At 50.0% G+C, this 24,165-nt stretch overlaps 1 long non-coding RNA gene across 2 annotated transcripts; it reads left to right on the forward strand.

The window, feature by feature from the left end:
* The first annotated feature begins 207 nt into the window (after positions 1-207).
* On the forward strand, positions 208-7,606 carry LOC125916333 (uncharacterized). 2 transcript variants are annotated; one of them, XR_007455873.1, is made up of 5 exons: positions 208-2,936; positions 3,286-3,409; positions 6,275-6,348; positions 6,528-6,633; positions 6,842-7,606. It is a non-coding gene; the product is annotated as an uncharacterized LOC125916333 (long non-coding RNA). The 2 variants fall into 2 exon arrangements; XR_007455872.1 differs by having other exon boundaries at positions 212-2,936; positions 7,051-7,606.
* The last annotated feature ends 16,559 nt before the right edge of the window (positions 7,607-24,165 follow it).

Raw genomic sequence — 24,165 nt, forward strand, 5'->3', positions numbered from 1 at the left:
TGAGCACAGGGAATTGTGGGAATCCTCTGCACAAATTCTGGAATAAGGGGGTAGGGGTAGGTGGGCTAGAAAAGCGGGAAGGGTTATTTAGTACAACTGGGGTTTTCCTGCCCCTTTTTCTCTTATTTGGGTTTCCTCTTAATAGTTAAGAGGAAGTTAGTTAAAAGCCTGCATGCACTTGACTCTTTTGTCTAATTTTTATTATCTGTTTTTCCACCAGAAAAGAAACTCTAAGAGGGCAAGGATTGTGCCACTTTTGAACTCTATCCCCAGTACTGCTGGGCATGTAGGAGGGGCTGATGGTCATCCTCCGGCAACATTGCCCAGGGAAGGTAGCATCATTGCCTGATAGCCTTAGATGTCTGCAAATGTTCATTTTATTACTTATGTTAAAAAACCCACACTCGTCTAATAGTCAACTGGCATCCAATGTGTGACTTCATGGATGATACTGCTTGGAGTAAGGCCAAGTGGGGGGCGGGGGGAAGTCCACTCTTTTGAAGAAAACCTTAGGTGTAACCGAGGACAAGGTCCAGGTGGGAAACAACCCGCCCCACCCAAGACTGACAAGACCAGATGGACATTCTGGAAAGGTGACTCAGGCAGCAGTCCGGCTTGCCAGGATAAGGGAAAAGGGTAGAGAGGCTATTCTAAGGGGCCCGAAGACAAAATGCGTGTTGAGCCAGTGGAGTGTGGTGAGGGGCAGTGGGATGGAGGGAGCTGGCAGACCCTGATCGGGTGTGGAAGCTGGGGCAGGGTGGGCGGTACCATGGCTCCCACCCATATCTGTCTCAAGACTTAGCCCAGGACCTTCCACGTAATAGGTGCTCAGCAAATACGCGGTGAGGGACCCTGTGAGTGGATGGATGAATCGCTGCGAGCCTCCTCACTCATAATCCGCAGGGGTTTCTCATGCCCCCATGGAGGGGGCAATTAGAAAAGGGTCAGGGGGCATTGTAGAGGGTTGGCCAGCCCCCCACGGCTCCACAGGCGCAGGGGAACTGGCTTCTTGCCATCCCTCGGGGGCTTGGCAGAGTGACAGGTTCACAAGATGGGCAGGTCCCACAGCAGACTGGGAAAGTGATAAGGGCAGGGCCTGGCCTGAAGGACAATTTCTTTGACACCCCCATTAGCCCTGTCTAGGGCTGAGAGGGCCTGACTAAGCAGCTTCTCTCCTGGCAGTGGAAAGGGGGAACCAAGGACTCTGCTTCTCCTTCGGTTGCTCACACGGACCTGCCAGGAGCCATTCCAGATTGGCTGCAGGAAACGTTCTATACATATGTGAGACGCCGTGTTTCTTCCTCCCAGGAAGGGCGAGGGCGGCAGATGTTTCTCTAGAGAGAAATCAGTTCCCCTCACCCCCATCCTGCAGTCAGAATAGCAATGCAAGGGGACTAACGTTTGTGGGGTTCCTACTATGCACCACGTTCTACTACAGCGTCAGCTTTCCGCGTTACGATGTCATTGTCATGGCAACAATGCAGGATGGGTGTTTTTCGCAGAGGAAGCCTCTGAGGTTTGGAGAGTTGAGCTCCGTAGCTAAGGCCATACAACCAATACGTATCAGAACTGGAATTTGAACCTGGCTCTCCAACATTCTACAACTCGTGTTCTCTCGAATACAGCCTTTGGCTCTGTTCAAAATAGTCCTCTGGGCTCTGTGCCTAAAGCAATAGAAGATGTAGACCAAGGACATCAGACTTGGGACAGAAATATTCCGGGACATTTTTGTGGCTGAAAGCTCTGGACCTAGGGGGAGAAAGCCTTCAGACAAATCTGGTAAGACAAGGGCCTGGGCAGACATCTCCTCTGTTCATTCAACCCATCGGGAAGGGTGCTCCAGGCAGAAGGTACAGCATGTGCCCAGGCCTGGAGACACGAGAGCGAAATGTGCTCGCTGCTGTTAGAGCAGAGCAAGCAAATGAGGAATCGGTAGGAGGTGTGGCCAGGGGGCTGGGCTGGATTCCTGGACCCTTACTGTCATACTCTTTCTGGAGTAGTAGACTCTGCCCTGAATCAGGCCATTCTCCTGGGTGCCCTGGAAAACGATCCGGTGACCGTGCTCTCCAGAGCGCGTCTGATGGTAATGAGGCTCAGCCCGGAGACCATCCGAGTGGGTGACAGACTCCCAAATATCAGAGGCTGGCATATTTCCTCTACAAGCCAGTGGGTACACGGTATCGAAGAGAAGGGAAAAAATAATCGTAGCAGTGTCTGAAGAATGTAGACACGGTGTCTTGCTCTCTCGTAATGTATGTTTCAAGCAGCATAAGGAGTAAAAAAGTCAGATTCACATATCTCCTGCTGCTCGTGCAAAGAAAACGAGCGGAAGTTCCAAGGCAGCCGTTTCACCCATAAGATGCGTGATGTTGGGAGTCGTAATAAAAAATAAATATTTGGTCTCCGGGCCCTTTTCTGGCACAGGGCTCCTAAAACCTTAGGAATTTCCGGGGAGGAAGGTGATATAGGTGTCATTTGTTACGTTAACGAGGTGACCTTTGGAACCACCTAAGGATGGGGCTGGTTGCCAGGAGAACTAACCATGCGATGAGAAGGTTGGAGTTTTCAGTCCCTCCCTCAACTGCCTGTGAGAGGAGGAGGCTGGAGGTTGAATTAATGGCCAATGGCCAATGCTTTAATCCATTGTGACCATAATGAAGCCTCGGTGAAAATCCCAAAGGACCAGGTGTGGCGTGCTTCCTGATTGGTGGACAGCTTTCAGAGAGCTTCCTGATTGGTGGAGACAATATTCACAGTGCTTCCTGATTGGTAGACAGGGTTCGAGCGCTTCCTGATTGGCTGACAGGCGGAGATTCGGGAAGAGTGGGCTCTCAGAGACCGTGGAAGCTCCACCCCATGTCCCCACACCTTGCCCTATGCATCTCTTCCACTGGCTGTTCCTGAATTATATCCTTTTATAACAAACTTGTAACCTGGTAAGTAGAACGTTTCTCGGAATTTTGTGATCCCCTCTAGCAAATTAATGGAACCCAGGCAGGGAGTCGTGGTAACCTCTGATCTCTAGCTACTTAGTCAAAAGCCTGGGTGGCCCCTGGATTTGAGACTGGCATCTGAAGTTGAGGTGGGGGGGACAGCCTTGCAGGACTGAGACCTCAACCTGTGGAACCTGACGCTGCCTCTGGGTAGATCGTGTCCTGAGTTGAATTGTAGAACACCCGGCTGGTGTCAGAGAACTGCTTGGTGGTGTGGGAAAACCCACACACACACACACTGGAATTGGGTACAGAAATAGAGACGTGACTGGTATTTTCTGTACTAACACAGCGTGGCCAAATGTCAGTGCCAAGTCATTCAACGCGCATTACCAACTTCTTCCTGTGTGCCAGGAACTGGCCCTGCCCCGGAGGACAAGCAGTGAACCCTGTAGACACAGCCTCTCACTGAGCTTGTAAGTTAGGTGTGAAGCAATCACACTTGAGCTCCTTGGCCAAGCCATTGCTACTTTTCCACCTTAGTCTTTTCGCCCGCAACATGGGGGTTATTTTATGAGTGAAGTCAAGAGATGGCTGGGGACTAGGTATATAGGGTGAGAAATACTAAAACGGTTCATGGAGCCATATCATTTGATTTCTGCCTCTGGCTACTCTTAAGACCTCATCTCTTTTCACATTCGCCCTAAGAAATCCAAGAATATTTAGAGTTGAGGACAGAGTCTTCCACCCTGAAGCAGCCCAGGCAGGACCATTCTGAATTTTAACTTTGTTTCCTAACGCCTCTCTCTCTAACTCTCTCTCTCCCCCTCTCTCTCTATAGATAGATAGATAGATAGATAGATAGATAGATATTTTTTTTGCAGGATACTTTTGTTTTCTCTCTTCCTCCCTCCACTACGGGTCAAAGTGTCTATGCTACTTTCTGAACCACAGGTTTTTCAACATGTTCTCTCAGGGATATACGGGAGGGAGGGTGTCTCTTCAACTCTAAGATTCCATGATGAGGAGCCTGGAGATTCTTGGGAGTTGGCTGCTTGTCCAATGCTACTCTCGCCACTGTCTTCTCTCTGGCAACTCACACTTCGCAAGAGCGCCGCTCCTAGGCTACACAGCAGGTTTCAAGTTATTTCGTGTTGGTTTCCGACCACCATTTCTAGGTGGTCCCAGACCTCTTTATTCCTCTGGTCTCGTGAAAGGCTGGTTCTGGCACCTGGATGTTTGTTTCCTCCTGGAGGGCCCCAGGCCCACCAGCAGGCATACCAGACATGTGCTTCACGTCTGTGGATGGACGAGATCAGGGGGAAACACATCTGGTCTGTGTCGTGACAGAGAGATGGCGAGAGGCTCGGGAGCGGATGCGGGATGGAGAGGTGGGGAGACAGGGCTGGGAGATGAGAACGTCTGAAGTCATTCCCCATCAGCAGGACTCTGAACGGAAAACTCTTTGTAGAGGAAGAGATCTCAGCAAGCTTGTAATCCCTCAGGCCCATTTGACAGAAAGGAAGGGGAAGCTTGAGATGCGAGACTACGGTGTCATAAATGCCAGAGCGGGGACTTGAACCTAGGTCTTCTGCCTCCCAGTCCAAAGAGAGAAGAGACCAGAGGAAACCCCCAGGGGATGTGGCCAGTGGTAAGGGAACAAGAAGAGCTGCTTGCCCTTGAAAATCACCGTTGCCTCAGTCACTCAGCCTTTTCACCTGCATCCATTTTATGGGTGAGGTTAAATAACTTGCTCGAAGCTTCCCACTGAGAACACGGCATAGGCGTGATTGGAACCCCAAAGCCATGGGGCGCCCGATGGCAAATGTTGCCCTCAGGGGATCAGACAACATGAGCGTTGTTTTGCTCTTAAGACACAGTCATCCTCTGAGAGGAAACCAAACCTTCCTCCAAGAAGACTTCCCTGAATGCGCCAAGCCACAAAAGCATCTTCCTGATGCAGATGTCTAAACTCCTAGGCAATGTGCTTTCTTCCACCTTGTTTCCCATGGATCTGAATGTCCACATCTTAAAGTTGACTACTGCCTGCTTCAGACTTCCTGGTCCCAGTTCCCCGCACCCCGCACTTCCCACATTTTCATTCAGTACCAAACTCTTAGGAGATGCTCAAAAAAGATGTGCTGAGTCACGGGGGAAACTCAGAGGAAGAGAAACCATAGGAATAAGGACTTGCCTGTTACTGATCCTTGACCTTCCATTGAGAAGCTCTAAGAAAAAAAAAAAACAACCGATTTTAAAATCAAGATGACTTTCGTCATCTGCCATTGGGGAGAATACAAGTCAAAGCCCGTAGGCCCACGTGGATATTCCAGAAATGGACTGTTACCTCCATTGGTTGATTGAATTAGGAAGTGTTCCCTCTGCGTCACCTAAACTCGTTACGTGTAAGATGGTGGGCAAAACGTCATGGTGTAAAGATAGTCATTTAATCCTGACTGTAAGCCTCAGGCACATGTCCCCTGGCCTTTCTCAGTCCTAAGTCCCTTAATGTTTTCACCTGGTGCTCACTGGTGGACACTGGGTCACGGCAATGACTGACACCTGCCCCACCTCACCCCCCCCCCCAACCACCTCTCTCTTTCCTCGGGGTCTCTAAACTTGACCTGTCAGCCCCTTGACTCTGAGGGAGAAGTGAGCTGGATACAGAGACTGCAGCGCGGGGTGGCTTCAAACTTCGGGATTCAAGATGAGCACGGCTGGTCTAATTGAAAATAACCTGGAGAAATGATCAGCCCAAACTCTCAGCTGAAGGAAACCCAGCTACAGAAGCGCCATCACAGCAGGGAGCCCGCACGGCACCCTCAAACCAGGACAGAAGGCCGGGAGAACTAAGTCCCCAGTACCCTGCCGGTCACAGAACAAACTCACTCACAAGCTGGATGGCCCCATTCCTCTGCATCGGGGCTCTTCCTCTGTCACTTCCTAGCAGCATAACCATGGGCACGTCACTTCCCCCTTTCGAGCTTCCGTTTCTCTCCCTGAGAAATGGGCATAATGATCAGGACCTCTTTAGAGGGTAGCGGTTGGGACAAAAACCCTGCGATGGGGCCTGTTCCAGGCAGGCGTTTGATTTTAGCTAGTTTCCATTCTTTCAGCCTTCGCTTGCCCAAGGGCCTGGGGAAAGCCACTTTAATTTCTTTGTACCCCAGGCTCTGTCCCCGGTGTAGGGCTTGTGGAGATTTGCTGATCACCCCAAGGTGTCTTGTGTTTGCCTGTCAGAACTGAAAACAGAGCCCGACTCACGGATGGAAAATGGGTCAGGCCCAGGGGCTGTTTAGCCAAAGAGTGGCTGCTAACCGCACCTTACGCTTCTGCCTTAGGATCCGGAGGGGGTCCACCCTCCCCCTCTCGCCGGCTGCCCCCAGGGCTGAGCCTCCAGTGTCCAGGTTTGAAGGTGGGTCACCTTGGCCACAGATTTTACACGTTTCTCTCTCCCTGGCAAATGGGGGTGTCGGGGGGGGGGTGTGTGTGGCAGGGACCTGAACCACAGCTCCCACACCAAGAGTTGTTTATTATTATTATTATTATTATTATTATTATTATTATTTTAATCTAAGAACTAGTTGTTCTTAGATTAATAGCAGCCTGAGCTTCTGAGGTTCCTGGTGCAGAAATAAGGTCACGGTGAAGATATGGCCATTTTGAAACCCTGGTGAACTTCAAGGACCAGCGCAGAGTGGTAATCACTCCGGTTTTGTCTCATCTTCCCTCCCTGTGGCCTGTGACTTCAAGGCCTGGGGCTGTCCCTACCTTTCAGACTTCCTCTCATGCAAATTGGCCCAGGCAGGGGTGTGTGGGGTTGGGGGGTGGGGTGCTGGCAAAAGAGAGGAGAGAGCAGAGGGAAGTAATAAACTCCAGCCTCCCCAGACCTACTTTCTGTCTCACAGGCAGACCTCTCAGGGGTCCACCCGAGCCCCAGCACGGCCTCAGTAAGGGTCTGCTTGCTTCCACTAAAGTCCCAAACCTGGAGGGGCACACCCCATCCATCCCTCTCTCAAGAAATAAATGCATCCATCCCATTCAGAGAAAGATCACAGCTCTGAGGGGCTTATGGGTTTTCCTGCAATCCGGTCCTCTCGTCATCCCACATCTGTAGAGTCTCGAAACTGCCTCTTCCTGACGAGTGGGGCTGCGAGAGTAAGGGCCTAACTGAGCTAACAGGCACAGAGACCGGCGATCATGGAGCCTTTGGGAGAGGGGGCTCGAGGGAGCCCTCCCAAAACAGGTCCCCTTCCCAGCCAGCCCCCACCGAGGACATCGCAGCAAGAATCATCCCGACGGAGGAGTTTGCGTGCTGACCCAAAGGGTGCAGGGGCTTTTCCCTTTGCTGGCTTCAGTTTAGTGGGACACATTCCTCGAGAGCCCAAGGCACCACGGTTGCCCTTGCAGGAAGGAGAAGTGGACAAGGACACAGAGGAGAGCAGGCCAAGAGCCGGCAGTCCCGCCTCTGTACTGAGTCTGTGAGACCTTGAGGCCTTCAACCTCTGGGCTTGGGGCCTCAGTTTCCCCATCTGCAAGCAAGGGTGCTGGACTACACCAACTCTCCAGTCCTCTATTTCATCGGCACGCCAGTAAGGAGAGATCTGGTCCTGGCCCCATCCTTGCCTTAGGCAGGACTGACTTGTTCCCAATAAAAAAATCTCAAATCCAGATTCAGTGGCTTTCTGGCTCAACCATTTCTCAAGAAATAAACGCGCTGGTGACTATGGGGAGGAGAACGTCCAAACTGGCCCTGATTTGTGTGGACTGATGCACGGGCCCCTTTCCTGCCGAGCTTTCCAACTGACTGAGTGACTCCCGTCTGGCTTGGGAGGCCTCTGCCCACTGGGATTTGGAAGTTCATGGTGAAGTCTTGTGAGTACGACTCACGGCAGGGTCCCTGCCACTCCATTTACAAAAGGGACACAGGGGCCTCAAAAAGCCCACAACCTCCACAGGTTTCTGTGAAAATTTCCAACCCTCCTAATGTATGCAAATACCTTAAAAATATACATTTTTTTAACATTTATTCATTTTTGAGCAAGGAAGGGGCAGAGAGAGAGAGAGGGAGACCCAGAACCCGAAGCAGGCGCCGGGCTCAGAGCTATCCGCACAGAGCCCGATGCGGGGCTCGAACCCAAGGACCGCGAGATCGTGACCCGAGCCGAAGTCGGAGGCTTAACCGACTGAGCCACCCAGGCGCCCCTGTAGGCAAATATCTTGAAATCTCAGAATACGCATAAAACCCTTCAGTGCAGCAGAGCCAGTGCCCGGTGACCTTGGCCAGGTCACGTAAAGCTTTTGGGATGGCATTCCTTTGGCTACAAAATAAAGAGGTTGAGCTGAATTACTCAATCTCCAACATCCCCCCCCCCCCCCCGTCCTGCCTCTATAATTATGTACATATGAGTAGACGGCCGCAGGCTCTGGGTAATGAAAAAAATAATACGCACGAGCCCTCAGTTGCTTCTTCCCTCTCATACACAGGTCTGTGGATACAGACTGACAGTTGGCATGGATAGAGGGCCATCAATATACATCTCTATCAGTAGACGTCTCCGTGGCTGAAACTGTCCTCAAATGTGACACAGGGCAAGCTGTGATGTCACTGTGGGTTATGACTTGTGCTCTCTCTCCAGCTTTCTTGCTCCTGTTAGCCCGTGGGACTAATTCTTTTCTTTCAAACATGTCCTCAGTGGGGAGGGAAGGAGCTCGGCGGGAGACCCAGAAAACTCAAGGGCGTCTCGCAGCACACGTGGGACGCGACGGGGAAAGAGCTGCGATCTCAAAGCCGTAGAATAAAGGGTGGGGGTCTATCACGTTCCCTGCGGGCTCAGGAAGAGCAAGCCGGGGGGCCATACAGGATGGGGGGCCCCTCAGTGGCCTCCAAACCCTCCAAATAAGTCTGCTCCGAGAAACAAAGGTGCCTTGTTCTCCCAGAGAACAAGCCTGTGAGCTGAGGCTGGAGGGGAGAGGGCGGGCGGGTTGGGGAGAGAAAACCTTGGCCCAGGGAGCAGCAGCAGGGGGGGTGCCCAGCCGGGGCGTCTCTGATGAAAACGTTCAGCTTGATGTGGCCTCTCTGGGTTCCTCTGAACACGCTCAGCGACAGGCACCGAGCAGCGCCGTCTGTGTTTGAAGGTATTTCTCTACAGCAAACACCAGGCGGGGAAGAGAAAAACCCAAACCACTTCAAGTGGATTTCAATTCTGAAAGACGCCACATGAAAAGTGCAGAAACCTAAGCCCCCTGTAGTCCGGGCCCAAGAGGAACAGAGCCAAGGGTGGGGAGGGGTGCCGCCTGGCTCCCCAGCTGCCCTCTCCCTGGAGGCCCCAAGCGTGCCTGAGGGGCTCTCACCTCTGCACCCAGATTCGGATGCGCTAAGAACCAGACCACGGCGTCGCCCCGTGCGGAGGCCCCAAGTAGGACAGCTTTCATTTGTCACTGGGCCGTCCCACCCTGCCCAGAAGGCCCCGGGACTTGGGGTAGACCTGGGAAGGGTTATGGCCTCCAGTGAAGACCCCAAAGCAGGCCAAGAGTCAAGAGTCTTGGTCACCTGTAACTAACAGAGCTGCTCCGGGCCACCCGCTGTCCCATGGAGAGGGGTCCCCGGCTATTTTCTCCCTATTGCCTCGTGTCTTTGCCTGCTGCCCTCTGCTCTGACCTGGTTCCCTTCTCTATGTTCAGAATTCTCGGGCGCATCCTGGTCCCTTGGACTTGGTGCTCCCTCACTAGCTCCCCACAACTGATGTTAGTCGACTGGCCCTCTGCCAAAAGCTGATCAGAGGCCCTAAAACTTAGGGTGCAATTATTTTGTCCCTCTCCCTTCACCTGCATTTCACACAACCCAAAATGTTTCAAAATACAGCACCATAATGCAAAAGGAAGAACTATGCTGAAATCAAAATAGGGTCCCTCTGGACTTATTGATCGTAAAGGCTGCAAAAATTCACCCACGTTGAAATTCTTTTTGTTGTTTTGTTTTGTAGTGTCATTGTTTTGGCCAAGGCCCTAAGTTCGATTCTCAGGTTATCCAGGGCCGCTCTCCACTCACTATTCCTTTACAAAAAGATTTTTTTAATGTTTATTTATTTTGAGAGAGACAGAGAGAGAGAAAGGGAGGGAGAAAGGGAGGGAAGGAGAGAGAGCATGAGCAGAGAGGGACAGAGAGAGAGGAAGGCACAGATTCGAAGTAGGCGCCAGGCTGGGAGCTGTCAACACATAGCCTGACGCAGGGCTCGAACTCATGGACCATGAGATCATGACTTGAACCAAAGTTGGACGCTTAACCGACTGAGCCCCCCAGGCGCCCCTCCATCGCCTATTTCTAACCACATGGGAACCTCCTGAGGCCCTGAGCCCCGCTGGGCACCGAACAATCCACTGACTTCTGTGAAGGTCCGAGCATGGACCCAAGCTCAGACGGTGCAGAGAAAAAGCGACCTATTACTCAGAAAGGGACTGGACTTTACCCTTTGTGCTGTAGCCACACAAACCCACTCTCCACTTCTCTTGTGTATTAGATTCCTACGGCTGCTGTAACAAATCCCCACAAATCTGATGCCTTTAAGTAACACGGATTTATTATCTTACAGTTCTGGAAGTCAGAAGTCCAAAACTGGTCTCACTGGACTGAGATCACGGTGTCAGCAGGGCTGTGCTCCTCCTTGAGGCTCTTGGAGAGAATCTCTCTCGTCACCTCTTCCAGCCTCTGAGGCCACCTGCATTCCTTAGCTTGTGCCCCCTTCCTCCATCTTTAAAGCCACCAGCATCCCACTCTGACCTCCTCTTCCTCCCTCTTCCACTATAAACCACCCCTGCGATTACATTGTTCCCACCCAAATAGTCCAGGATAGTCCCTCTATTTTAAAATCCCTAATGAGCTACCTTAATCCCCCTTTGCTGTATAACACAGCATATTCACAGGTTCTGGGGATTAGGACACAGATATCTTTGGGGTATCATTATCCATACGCAGGTGTCTGTAGGATCCAGCTGGGTTCCAGCTACTTCATCTGCTGTGTGTGCCCTGAATGTTGCGGCCCCCCTCCATTTAGCTGAAATTCTAATCCCCAATGTGATGGCATTTCAAGGTGGAGCCTTTGGAGAGGGATCAGTTCACGAGAGTGGAGCCTTCATAAATGGGATTAGTGTCCTTAAAAAAGGGACCCTCCAGATTGCTCTCTTGCCCCTTCTACCATGCAAGGACACGGTGACAAGAGGGCCATCTATGAACCAGGAAGCACACTCTGACTAGACTCTAGTTCTATTGGCCCTTTGATGTTGGACTCTCCAGCCTCCAGAACGGTGAGAAATCAGTTTCTTGCTTAAGCTCCCCTAGTCCAGGGCATTTTTGTTATAGCAGCCTGAATGGACTAATACCTATCTTTTTCATTTTCAGGTAGATTCCCCCCGCTCACACACCCCCACCTTTGGCTGTCTTGGCAGAGAAACAGTGAACATCTACGGTTCACAAAGATTCAGGAGAACCCGGTCTCTGGGCCACTGGTTAATAATGCGGACACCTAGTTTACCAATGGAGGTTGAGATTTAGCAAGTCTAAAAAGAGGCCCAGGAATCTGCATTTTAACCAGCCTCCTAGAGGATTCGAATGCAAATGGTCTAAGAGCCACACCCTGGGAGACCATGGCTTCTGGGGAGCCATGGATAGCACATGGATTTGGGGATCATCAGTCTAGTTCCACGAAAGAAGCCTGCTTGTCCAGGGCAGGACAGTGGCCCCACCACAGGCTGGCAGTCACTGCAGTCTATAGTCCAGCCTCACATGGGTCGCCTCTGGAGCCCAGAGAGAACTCAGGAGTTTGAGCCTGAGGGGCAAAGAATTATTTATGTGCCATGTGCACCCCAATGCTGCCAGATGAGGGTGATCAGAAGGCTAGAGCCTTCTAAGGCTCACTATAAAGGGTCAAGACCATGGGTTATCTTCATATGGAGGAAATGTGTTTTGAGTAAAAATATTCTGAACAGTCCAACATGGTATACAGGAAAGGATAAAGACTTTGGGCTCCAGCCAGGCTTCAGTTCACGAGTAGCCGTGTGACTTTGGGCACACTGCTTAAATCCTGTTCATTGGGAAATAATGCCTACTATTACAGGTAGTAATTCTAACGGAGATGTATGTCATTCTGACATATGGAATGGGCAAAGTAAAGGCCTTATCTCTCTGCAGAGGAAAAAAAAAAATAGTAGGGATGTCAGGGCGGCTCAGTCAGTTGAACAGCGTCTGGTTCTTGATTTTGGCCCCGGTCACCATCCCAGGGTCACAGAATCAAGCCCCATGTTGGGCTCTGTATTAAGCATGGAGCCTGCCTGAGATTCTCTCTCTCTCTCCCTCTGCCCCTCCCCCACTAGCACACTCTCTCTCAGATAAAAAAAAAATAGTAGTAATTAATATTTATTGAGAGCTGACATGACTGTCACTCTGTCACTTTATCAAAGTCTTTTTTGTTCATTATATATTAGCTACTCATAACTCTAAAATGAAAGTGATATAACAGCGCCAACTTCGTAAAGAGGAGGCAGCAGAGACATGGGCACGTGAAGTGACTTGCCAAGACTCACGGGCCTAAGATGGGACCCCAATTTAGGGACTGAGTCTAGAGGATGCTTTCATAAGCAGGTTGTCTCGAATAATTCACACTTTAAATTTCCTGTCCCACTGTCAATCACGGCTTCTTTTTCTGCTTTTTTTATTTGGAAACTATGGTCATTGAGCCGAGAGAACCTACGGCATCATGATTTTCTATTTCCATTTTTGGTGAGAGGGGACAATAAGGGGGAAACCATGGTGAGATGTCTCTTCTGTCCAAAAATTGAAACAAAGGTCACTGGCTACCTTATGTGGATTGAAAATAATAGCATATGAAATGGGCCACAGATCCCATTTTGGAATTTATGTGCAAGCAGATTTTATCCAAACAGTGTATGTTAAGGGACTTTTTATATAGCAGGTCCTCGACCCTTTAGACTGATCCAAATAAATGTTTGAAGTGGGCCTCCTTGGGATTTGGGGGCCCCACCACAGATTTGTCATCCAAGAAAGGAAGGTTATGAAAGGAGCTAATGTTTACCCAGTGTTCTGCGGCTACCATTTTTCCGTCTTTCTGTCTCTTGAACATTTCCCTGGGGAGAAGTCTACATTACACAAGTCAGAAGGAGCTTGGGAAAGCATCAAAAAGCACAAATGTGTGTGTATCATTAAAAAAAAATCTTTTTAAACTTTGGATAGAAATCAAACCAGTCTGCATCGGGTGAGTCCAAGTGGAGGATATGACTGAGACTGGGCAGCCCCATCACCACCCCTTAGCACCAGTTTGAGGTCACTGTTCTCTGATCTGAGTCTGATGCCCTGCCTCACAGTCTACAAGATGATGGTGATGGTGGTGATGACGATGGTGGCGGTGGTGGTGGTGGTGGTGATGGATGGTGATGGTGGTCTTGGGTATTGATGGTGGTGGTGATGATGATAGTGATGACGATGGTGGTGATGATGATGGTGGTAATGATGATGATGGTGATGGTGATGGTGGTGGTAATGGATGGTGATGGTGGTCTTGGGTATTGATGGTGGTGTTGGTGATGATGATGCTGGTGGCGGTCTTGGGTATTGACAAAGATAGGAAGAGGGATAAAGCTTCCATATGTGTTTCTTAGGGCCACACTAACAAATTAGCACAGACTTAGTGGCCTAAAGCAATAAGAATTTATCTTTTTCGCAGTTCTGGATGTCCAGAGTCCAAAGTCAAGGTGTTGGTAGCACCACATTCCCTCTGTAGATTCTGAGGGGAATCCTTCACTGTCTCTTCCAGCTTTTGGTGGTTACTGGAAGTCGTTGGCTTTCCCTGGCTTGTAGCTACATCACTCCAATTTCCGCCTCTGTCCACAGGGCCTTATCCCCTCTGTGTGTCTGCGTATCTACATCTCTCCCCATACAAGGACACCAGCCATTGGATATAGGGCCCTCCATGATCCAGTATGACCTCATTTTAACTTAATTACATCTGCAAAGACCTTATTTCCAAAAAGGTCATATTTACAATACCAGGGACCATGTTGTCAGCGTATCTTTTTTTTTTGGGGGGGGGATACAATTCTACCTACAATAGCGTCTAACGATACTTAACATTCACTGAATACTGCTTTATGTCAGGTACTGTACCCAACATTTTACAATTATTAAATAGATCCATTTGACATTGCCGCATTTGTAGGTTATAAACGGTTGAGTGTCGACAACCTCATATGGCTAAACTTAGTATTATCTCATTTAGCCTTTTGGGATTAGTATCTGCTCCTACTATGATCTTCCTGTTGTATCTGCTGACAGATGAGGAAACACAGGCACCTGTATTTGTCAGGGAGGTGGAACAGTGGTGGCTTTAAGAATTACAGAGATGGGGGCGCCTGGGTGGCGCAGTCGGTTAAGCGTCCGACTTCAGCCAGGTCACGATCTCACGGTCCGTGAGTTCGAGCCCCGCGTCGGGCTCTGGGCTGACGGCTCGGAGCCTGGAGCCTGTTTCCGATTCTGTGTCTCCCTCTCTCTCTGTCCCTCCCCCGTTCATGCTCTGTCTCTCTCTGTCCCAAAAATAAAATAAACGTTGAAAAAAAAAATAAATAAAAATAAAAATAAAAATACAAAAAAAAAAAAAGAATTACAGAGATGAACTGGAGGAAGCTACCTACCCCCTCTGAGCCTTAATTCCTCCATCTATAAAATCAGACAAAAACTCTTTTGTGATGAGGTTTTGTATGTATCAATACACCAGTCACATCAATGATTTGGAGGCTAGAAAAAGCATCTTGCAGGGTGGCTTTAAGTGCGGTGTGTGGTCCCGGGAACAGTATGCTCAAGAATCACCCGGTGGCCGGGCTTGAGGGCGTTTGTTAAGAATGCAGGTTCCCAGTCTCTACTCGGAGCTGCTGAATTGGAATCTCTGGGAGCGGGGCCTGGAAATCTGCATTTATTTGGGGTTCCCGTGAGTCCTCTGCTTGAAAACATAAGGAAACTGTTGCACTAAGTGAACACAAGTCTTTCATCCCTTTGAACCAAACGCAGAGGTCGAATAAGGCCTAGGTTGAGAGGTCCAGGTGCCCGTATCCCGCCAGTTCCGAGAGAGCCGCGAGAAGTTCAGGGACCAGGCGACAGCCCTCTTGCCGGCAACTGGCAGGCTCGATGGGCGTCTTTTGAGAGGAAAGTGAGCCTGTGGCCCCGAACCTTCTGAAACTGCGCGCTCATGATTTTTCCATTACTCGAATGGAAATAAACGCCACGCTTAAAAATTGCGTGTTTAAAACCCAGTGCCACGTGCCTCCTCGAAACTGAATTTTGTGCCTTGTGGGTAGAGGGAAGAAAAGAAACGACACGAAATCCTTCTCCGAGATATTTTCCCCTCCGACAAATCCTCCAGCCTGCCTTCCATCCAATCACCCCCTTACCTAAGCACCCGGTTTCTCGTGCTCAGAAAGAAGAGGCCCTTGGTATGAACACTGAGCTTTGGGGAGTAAGACGCCCTCTTGAAGCACCCTTTTCCTGTGTCTGAAAGCACAAAGGGTATTTGTAGCCTCGCTGAGCGGCGGGCTCGGGGTTTCGTGGGGACCGGGGACCGGCGGTTTCAGAAAGCCAACCGCGCTGGCTCTCGGGGGGTGTGATTTGCGCAGTCAGGAAGCCTGGGGAGCTGCCCAAACAGGAACCCGCCCCGGCCTCGGCTCCCGGCCTCCCTGCCTGCCCTCCCGCCCGCCCCCGGGGATCTGCCTCCTGGCCGAGCCCCAGGATCTCGGGGTGAAGCTGCGGCCCCCTGAAGTGCCTGTTAAATGTCCACGGATTGTGTGCCAGGGACCGGGAGGCAGGTGGGTGGCACAAAGCCCGCAGCAGGAGGGACGGGGGATTCGCCGTCCAGCACCACCTCCCAAAGAGACCACTGCTTCCTGCTTTCCAAGGAACGCGGTGGACCCTCCGACCGTATGTTACCCTTTGGTTCTCGCCTCTGACTTCCCGAGACACAGCCCTGTCATTAACGTCGCTTGCACAGACACCGGCAGCATAGCGGGTTAGGTGACTTCTCCCCGGTCACACACAGAGAATGGTAGGGTATCGATTCACCTGACCCCGTCATCTGACTACACACACACACACACAGGATGCTAGTCACCCATCCATTTTTTTCTGGCTGTGTCACTGCGGCCTCCCTGGGCCTTCCTGTTCTCTTCTGGGAAGTGGGATGATGGTAACACCAAACTGGGGGCAGGAGGAAACGGGTGTGTCATTTAAAGCGCTCTCCTCTGGTAAGGGGCGTGTGCCTTAGCGGCTCCCGTTCCATTCTGCTCAGGGTCTCTCCCAAGAACACATTCCCTGAGGGTCTGTTTTCTGAGCAGCTGAGGGGGCATGGGGTCTGGGGCAGGGGTGGAACAGGCGTGCTCAGCTTGGGGACAGAGCGGAGGTGCCCTTTGAGGGCGGATCCCTGGGTCACAGGTGAAGGGCCCAGGGAGAGGAACACTCCGGGATTGACCTCTACTGGTGTCGCCGCTGGGTCGCAAGCAACTGGAGGGTAAGGACCACATCCAGATCCTCTACCAACCGGGAGGAATGTACAGCTGCCTTCAAGGGGGGAAAGAATTACATTTATGAACATCCAGAAATGGTTAAGCTCCTTGCAGGTGTTGCTACAGGGGTGGACAGCAGAAGGCACTCCATAGATAGGACTTTTGTGATGAACCTACTTTTGTGTAAATACTAGAAGAATAAAGGTCCGGGGCAGGCTCACCCCAGTATTGGTGGTGGGGCGGGCAGGGGATCTGGCCGAATATAAGGCTGGAATCTTAAATTTCTAAAAGTTACAAACCAAACTAATACACTTATACAAAAAAAAAAAAAAAAAATCTCTGTTCTCTTCCCTTGGCAAATATATGTGGATAACAATCCGGAGGACCAGGTTTTAGCTGAAAGGTTTTAGAACCCCTGGAGTTCTGCACCAAACCCCGGAGTACAGGGAACCCTGTTTGGGCCGGTCACCCTTCTTTTCCCACATGAGACTCCCTGTCCTGCCACAACGGGCCTCCTGCGGATGCATCGTAAAGGCTTCCTGGGATTGCCTCCACCAAGTACTACAAACCGGATGTTTAAAGCAACGGGAATAGATTCCCTCACATCTCTGGAGGCCAGGAGTTGGAAGACAAGGTGTTAGCCTGGCCATAATCCCTCTGAAGGCACTGGGTGAGGGGCGGGGATCCTTCCTTGCCTCTTCCAGCTTCTGGAGGTGGCTGGCCATCCTGAGTGTTGCTTGGCTTGGGGCCACATCTCCCTCCAATCCCTGCCTCTGTCCTCACATGTCCTTGTCCCCCGTGCATCTCTGTCTCTCTTTGTATAGGGACGCTAGTCATGGATTTTGGCTCCACCTGAGTCTAGCAGGACCTAATTTCAACTTAACAACATGTGCCAAGACTCTATTTCCAGATAACGTCAGGTTCTCTGTTTCCAAGTGAGCGTGAATTTGGGGAGACACTATGCAGCCAGGTGCACCTTTCCGTACTCCTGCGTGCACACCCAGCTACGTCCGTGACCTCTCCTGATGGCCACCCACCAACCCAGGGGTGCACCCACTGCTCTTTGTGGAGCGTCACCTGGGGAAGAGGCCACACAGGACCCCGAGGCAGGCCAGGGGGCAGGCCAGGTTCCCGGCTCCCCAAAGTATGGTCTAGAAGGGGTAAATGGGTGAGCATGTCTCAGGGGGCCCCATGAAGGGCTAGGGGCAGGTGCTCCGAGATGCATTGGCACAGGTGGTCCCAATGATGGCCATGAAGCTGGTGGAGGGTTGGCATGATCTAGTCTGGCGGAGGAGATTCAAGGGTAGTAACAGGTCACCGTACTAACAACGTTCACAGAAATGCTCCGGACGCACAGAAACAGAAATAATGAAGGGCACGTCCTGATCTTACAGATGGCTTTTGAGCGCGGTCAGAAGAGCATGAAGCTTCCAGAGGCAACCCAGGAACGCCTCCAAGATTTGTAATGGAGCCGGAAGGAGCAGACGATTACAAGACGAGGAATTAATGCAAATAAACACAATGCGGGTAGAAATTAAAAAGAAAGGGGGAGTTCTTAATTCTCTTGAACTAAATGGTCCTTGAGGGAATACATAAGTTTAATGGGGAAGATAAGGAGCCCGATGATTCTTGAGGGGGTTTTGAAAGGGTGGGTGCCGTTATGCTGCAGATGCGATGCTCAGATTCCGTTGGTGGGGTTGGTGCACAAGACCCACAACCGCACTGAGCGTGCAGCCACGCCTTGTACGGAGATTTGCCCTTGGCCATCAGAAGCCTCCGTCTAAAAATGCCTGGAGGTTAGGCCCTGCCCTTGAGGGCAGCAGCAGTCATTGGCTGACTGATCTGGGGGGATAACTCCAGAGCCCCCCATAGGATGAGGCTGAGACCACACTGCAGCTGAAGCCACATCTCTGTCTGGCATCTTCCCTTATCCTGCTTCCCTCCCCCTCTCTGGAGAATCACCTTCGCCTGCTTTACTTCTAGGGAACCGGGCCTGAGACAGCGTGGGGCAGGTTCAAAGAGTCTGAGGCTGATTCTTTATTGGTTATCAATTTCCTCTGGAACATCCGATTTCTCTTGTCCTTGATCCATTGTGACGACAGTCTAACTCTTAACCACCCCTCGCCATGATGAGTTGAGTAGGTCTCCCAAATCAGCATGAGGGGCAAGTAGCAAAGAGAAAAAAGCAAGAGAATCGGGAAGGGAGAGGAAATAAGACTGAAGAGTAAAGAGCAGAGAGCCAGAGGGAGAAGGAAAAAAAAAAAAGGAAGAGAAGAGAAAAGAAATGAGTTATTATCCAGAGGTAACCAGAGGAACAATCAGGAGCTGGGAGGTTGGACAGGATGTGTGCACATTTAATAAATACTTGAGCACTGACAGGGAAAAGAGGGGGTCGGCATGGGGCTTAAGCCCATCGAGAGAGTTCTTTGAGGACATTTTCTAAGGGAAATCCACTGCAATCCTTCACACCTAAGGCACACTGCTCTCATCTGTGGTTTTACTTACAGAATCCTGCATTTCTGTGGACAGCAAGGACACTACTCTGTAGTCTCGCACCAGGGTGCTTTGATAGGCAACACGGCTACAGGGGCCCCATGGTAAAAAGGCTAATGAAGAAAATGGCAGACGGTCATCTCTCGGAATCATGACATGAAGATACTGTCACCGTAAAGGGCGACAAACTCTGCTCCTGAACTCTGGAAATGGCATTTGGAGAGGCAAACACACTGCCATTTGGGAAGCAGAAAGTCTGTGCCCAAACCCAGCACACTGGTGGGTTTCTCAGTGGGGAGGAGATTCGGGGCGGGGGGGATCTCATGAGCAGCCATGGCCTGGGCCTTGGGGAGTCACTCCACTTCCCTGGGAGAGGGGGTTCTAAGACTGATAGGAGCTTGGGGAATTAATTCTCTTCTAGCTTTGAGATTAGAGCAACAGCAGAACTGGGGGAACCACAGATGTGGCATCAGATTCTTGGGCAGGAGTACCCTCTGCAAATTCAAAAAAATTAATGGAAATGCCAAAGATTCTGAGCTGCTTGAGCTAACAAAAGTCTTGCGACCTGGGAGTTGTAGGAAGCAAGTGTTTGTAATTGACTCGAGAGTCATGAGTTCTCCAAAGGCTGGGGGAACAGGGTGAAATCATTCCCTCTAGCCTTCGATATTAGTGCTCATGTGCACGTTCTCAAATTACTCAATATCAGTGTGTCATATAATCTTTTCCATTCAGAATTTAAGTAGATCTCTTTAGTTTCTCTTTAGTTCCATAAATAGCATTGGCAGATGGTTTTCTCTGGGAGTTTATTGTACCCCTGAGACCGTGTTTTATCCCCTGATGAGAATGACTGTAGGTACAAAACCACAAAGTTGATCTCAGGGTAGATGCTGGGCTGTCAGCTATGCTCACTCATTGATTCAAAGATTTCTTCTGCTCATTACTTTCAAGGAAGATGCCATTTAAATCCATTCAAATCCACACAGCAGCGAAAATGACAAGTGGTGAAATCGTAAAGCTTTGGGGTTACTCACAAATTGTCAAAACCATGAATTTTAAGCCTGAACGTGCCAAGGGTCCATTGTACCAGATCCTGAGCTCCTCGGGGGCAGGGATTAGGGAATGTTTCTGATTCATGTCTGTATTTCTGGTAATTAGCATAGTGATAGGCATTGTGAATGAGTAAATGGGTGGAAAGATGGATGGGTAGTTGGATGGATGGATAGATGGAGGGATAGATGGATGAATGGATAGATAGATGGATGGATGGATGGATGGATGGATGGATAGATGAATGGATGAATGGATAGATGGATGAATGGATAGATGGATGAATGGATAGATGGATGAATCGATAGATGGATGGACGGACGGATGGATGGATGGATGAATGATGGATGGGTGGATGGATTGTAGATGGATAAGGATGGGTGGATGGATAGGGTGTGTGTAAGATAACGACTAGTAATTCTTTTCAACTCAGTGATGAGCAGAGGAAACTACTCTTCTGAGGAAAACACATCATATTACATCAGACATAAGAAACTTCCTCACAATTCACAGTAAGACTATTTCAAAGATGCTAGCTTGGGCAAAAGTTTGTAGTATTTTAGTTTCAAGCTCCTTATTCTGGAGTACTGTGAGCAGACACTTTTGCATTCTAAAAGGACCCTAATAGCTTAGCTTATAGCCCCAAAACTTTATGTAGATCTCCTTTAGTTCATTAACATGTTTTTTTCCAATTACTGAGGGAAAGAGGAACACAAAGTTCTTTAGAATGTTTTAAAACATGCTTTGAGAAAATATTTTGCACGTCTTTGAAGCTAGGTCACAAAAATCTTAGGTAGTTTCTTAAAATTGTCCAAATATGGTAGCGTGCCATAACCAATTGCCCAGCAAACATTATTGACTGAGGGTTGGATGTGACAAAGGAAATAATATTCTGAAAACGAAAGTGTCTGAGAACCAAGCACAGGCCACACCAAAGCTCCAGACACCCTGCCCTGGGCACTTACACAGCCCTTTCAGACCTTGGGCAAAGACAGCTGAGTTTTCATCATGCTGTTTGACCCTATCCTCAAACAGAAGTGCCAGCCTCTTGTACAGGGGGCTAGCTGGAGGAGCTCACCCAGTTTGCCAACCTTCCATTTAAATGAAATGGTATTTTCTTTTTAGAAAACAAAGGCAAGTGGTGGTGGAGGGGGCCCTTTGAGACCATCTGACTAACGCACCCCGTTATTCACCTACAAGGTGTTTTAAGGTGGTGAATCTCCCAGTATTTGTGGCAAACAATGGCTAGGAATTATTGACATCAAATGGTAATTGAGCAGAGCATCACTGACCCTTCAGCCACCTCCGAGCCTATCAGCAGAAGGGAAACCAGCAAGAGCAAACCACCACCAGCTGACCCAGGCGGAGCTCCCTTCGAGATACAACATCTGGGTACAAAAACGGTTTCACGCTCCCTTCTTTCCTCCACGTGCATTTTTGGAGCAGGAAGAAGGGAAATGAGTGTACCACTTTCCCACACGTAAGGATCCAAAGGGATGCCAAATTCACTCAGCAAAGTCACCCCTTAGAGGGGCCCGTAGGGTAATGACAAAATTACCTCAGTGGCAACCCCATGCTGAGCCAAAATAAAGGCGTCAAGAGATTTGCCAGAAACCTTTCAATCGGGCTCATGACTGCACTCTAAAATAAAAGGGCACCATGAAAAAAAATAAATCAGGGAGCATTTCTAGCTGAGCAGGTGTAAGCCAGGGCCCCACCCACAGTTTGACAATGACCGTAATAAACACTAGAGTATAATAATCAACAAGAATCATAATGAGTGCATCCTAGATGGAGGTAGATTTTAAAGAAAGCTTGGGAAGTTGCACAAGCCATGCAAGCCTAATGTCAGGGCACGGTGTCCAAGTTCCGCTTTCACTTCTGTTTTTTCAGGCACGGGCATCTTGCTTCGGGGGCGATCTTGGCACTACAAGGGCTCAGCACACTTCACACGTGTGCCCTCTCTTCTCTGCCCATCTCTCACCTCTCACCTGGACTCGTTAAAATACCGAACTCCCGGTCCAGCCAGACTGAAAATCAGCTCTTCGCGGCCAACAGCCCGAGCCTGGATTTCCACCGAGGCGCATGGCTCTCCGTACAGATTGCAGATTTACACGGTAAAAATAGAAACGCACGGCATCACATGTATATGCAAATTTGCCAACCAAATTCAGTGCTGAAAATAGTTATTTACTATTTGGCTTGCATATTGGCCCAGAAAACCCTCTATACCTATTTCATGCTCATTGAAATTCTTTAAGAGTTCCTGACCCATTTAAATTCCTTGAGGGATGCCTGGCTTCACATGGACATTTGTCTGCTCCTCTCCCTGGCTACTTTTAAAGAAATACTGCCCGTCTTTGCAGACCGGCCTGTAGAGAAATACACTGGCCACCACTTTCTTGAGGTTTGTTCTGGGCACTGCTCAGTCACTAGTGGCCTCAGACCTAGAATCACAGCTTTCTTCCGGAGAGCTCTCTTAGGTGCAGGGAAAGAGGGTCCTTAGGACACACATCTAGAAAATTTGGAGGGCAGTTTTTTTTTTCCCTGAAAGTGTGATCCTTGGACACCCACATCAGAGTCACGTGGGGGAAGGGGTCAGGGAAAATGCAAGCTCCTGGCTCCTCCCCAGAATCACTAAATTCAAATTTCTGGCAGTGGGATTGGGAAAGACTGCTTTCCCAGCACTCAGCGGGGTGATAGTGATGGCCTCCAAGGGTTGGGGATCCATTACTGAGAAACCACCCAGAAATGCTGATGAGGGGCTGCTAGGGGGCTGCGGTGCCGAAGTCCAGGCAAGGCTGGAGTACACGACACGACCGTCACCAAGCGAGGGTACCGACATCCTGCAAGAAGGTGGCTCGAGAACGGAAGTCAGCTTCCAGAAGCCACCAGCGTAAATCCATCTCGGTACTCTTTCAGGAGCAGTTCTGATGCTCACAGAATTAGCCCCTGTCCCTAATAGCAGTGCGGCAAATTGCATCCCCTACAAAGTTGGCTGAGCCACAGGGGCGCCTTCCTAGGGATGATGTGCCTTCCTTGTACCCAGGGATGATGACTTGGGAGAGCTAGGGGGCTTAACGGCCAGCATTGTGTATTCAAACCCTGTCTCTACTGCCTCCTAGCTACTTCAGTCTATCAACTCTACAGAGGAAATAATAATAAATAATAAGGTTATTGGGAGGATCCGATAAGATCAATGGTGAAAAGCACCTACGGGCAATACCGGCCACACAGCAAACCCTTAGCTCTCATTTCAATGCATTCATGCCCCCTCAGATTTTACAGCATTCCAACGATCACCCAACAAGTCCATCTACATGAACAAATCTGGTTCAGGGAACAAGGCGTGGGGCAAAGTGAAGCCTTCAGGACCTGTAAAGCCTTCTCTGGAAAGTCCCTTTGACCATCCTGTGCTAGAGGAGGAAGACGAGTTCCCTGGGTTTGAAAGGACACCACCCCATCTGTTGAAATAGCCATCCACGCAGACATACCGGTGCCCTGTAGACACCTAGAACCTTGCTCGTAGCCGCCCACAGACCCGTTCCCACACATCATTCCTACGTGAGACAACCCATGCCCTCAGGAATGCCCACATGCACTTTCTGGTCCCGCGTGGTGGTTTCCACGTCTTCTGCACAACCCGCACCACAGCCTTCTACACCTTTGTTTAGACACAACTGTACCGATTCACACACATACACGGACCATTCCTGGGAGTATGGCACAGATTTGACTCTCCGGCAAAAAACCAAAAACAAAACAAAAAACTATAGAAACACACGAAAAAACGAAGCCAGAAGTGAGCATTCCCTCTGCATTATGTCAGCAGGCGACTGAACAGACAGCACAAGGAACATGCCAGAAATGGCTTTGTCACCCTCCATGTACTCTGCCTTCCATTGTTTTTTTTTTTTTTTTTCCTTCGGCAACAACAGAAATCTGTGAAATGACTGAGGGTGGTTAATTAAGCATTGCAGCCCATATTCCACTGCAGTTTCAATTGGATATGGTGTTCTCTTTCACTTCCTGTTATGCAGGATTGCGGCGGGCTGTTAGACACCTGCCAGGCTCCCAGCCAGCTGCTGTTCCGCGGCATGCGCAGGGAGGAAGCACTCGGGCCCTTGGCCTTGAG

This window comes from Panthera uncia (assembly GCF_023721935.1).
Source record: "Panthera uncia isolate 11264 chromosome E2 unlocalized genomic scaffold, Puncia_PCG_1.0 HiC_scaffold_20, whole genome shotgun sequence".
Classification (NCBI taxonomy): Eukaryota; Metazoa; Chordata; class Mammalia; order Carnivora; family Felidae; genus Panthera; species Panthera uncia.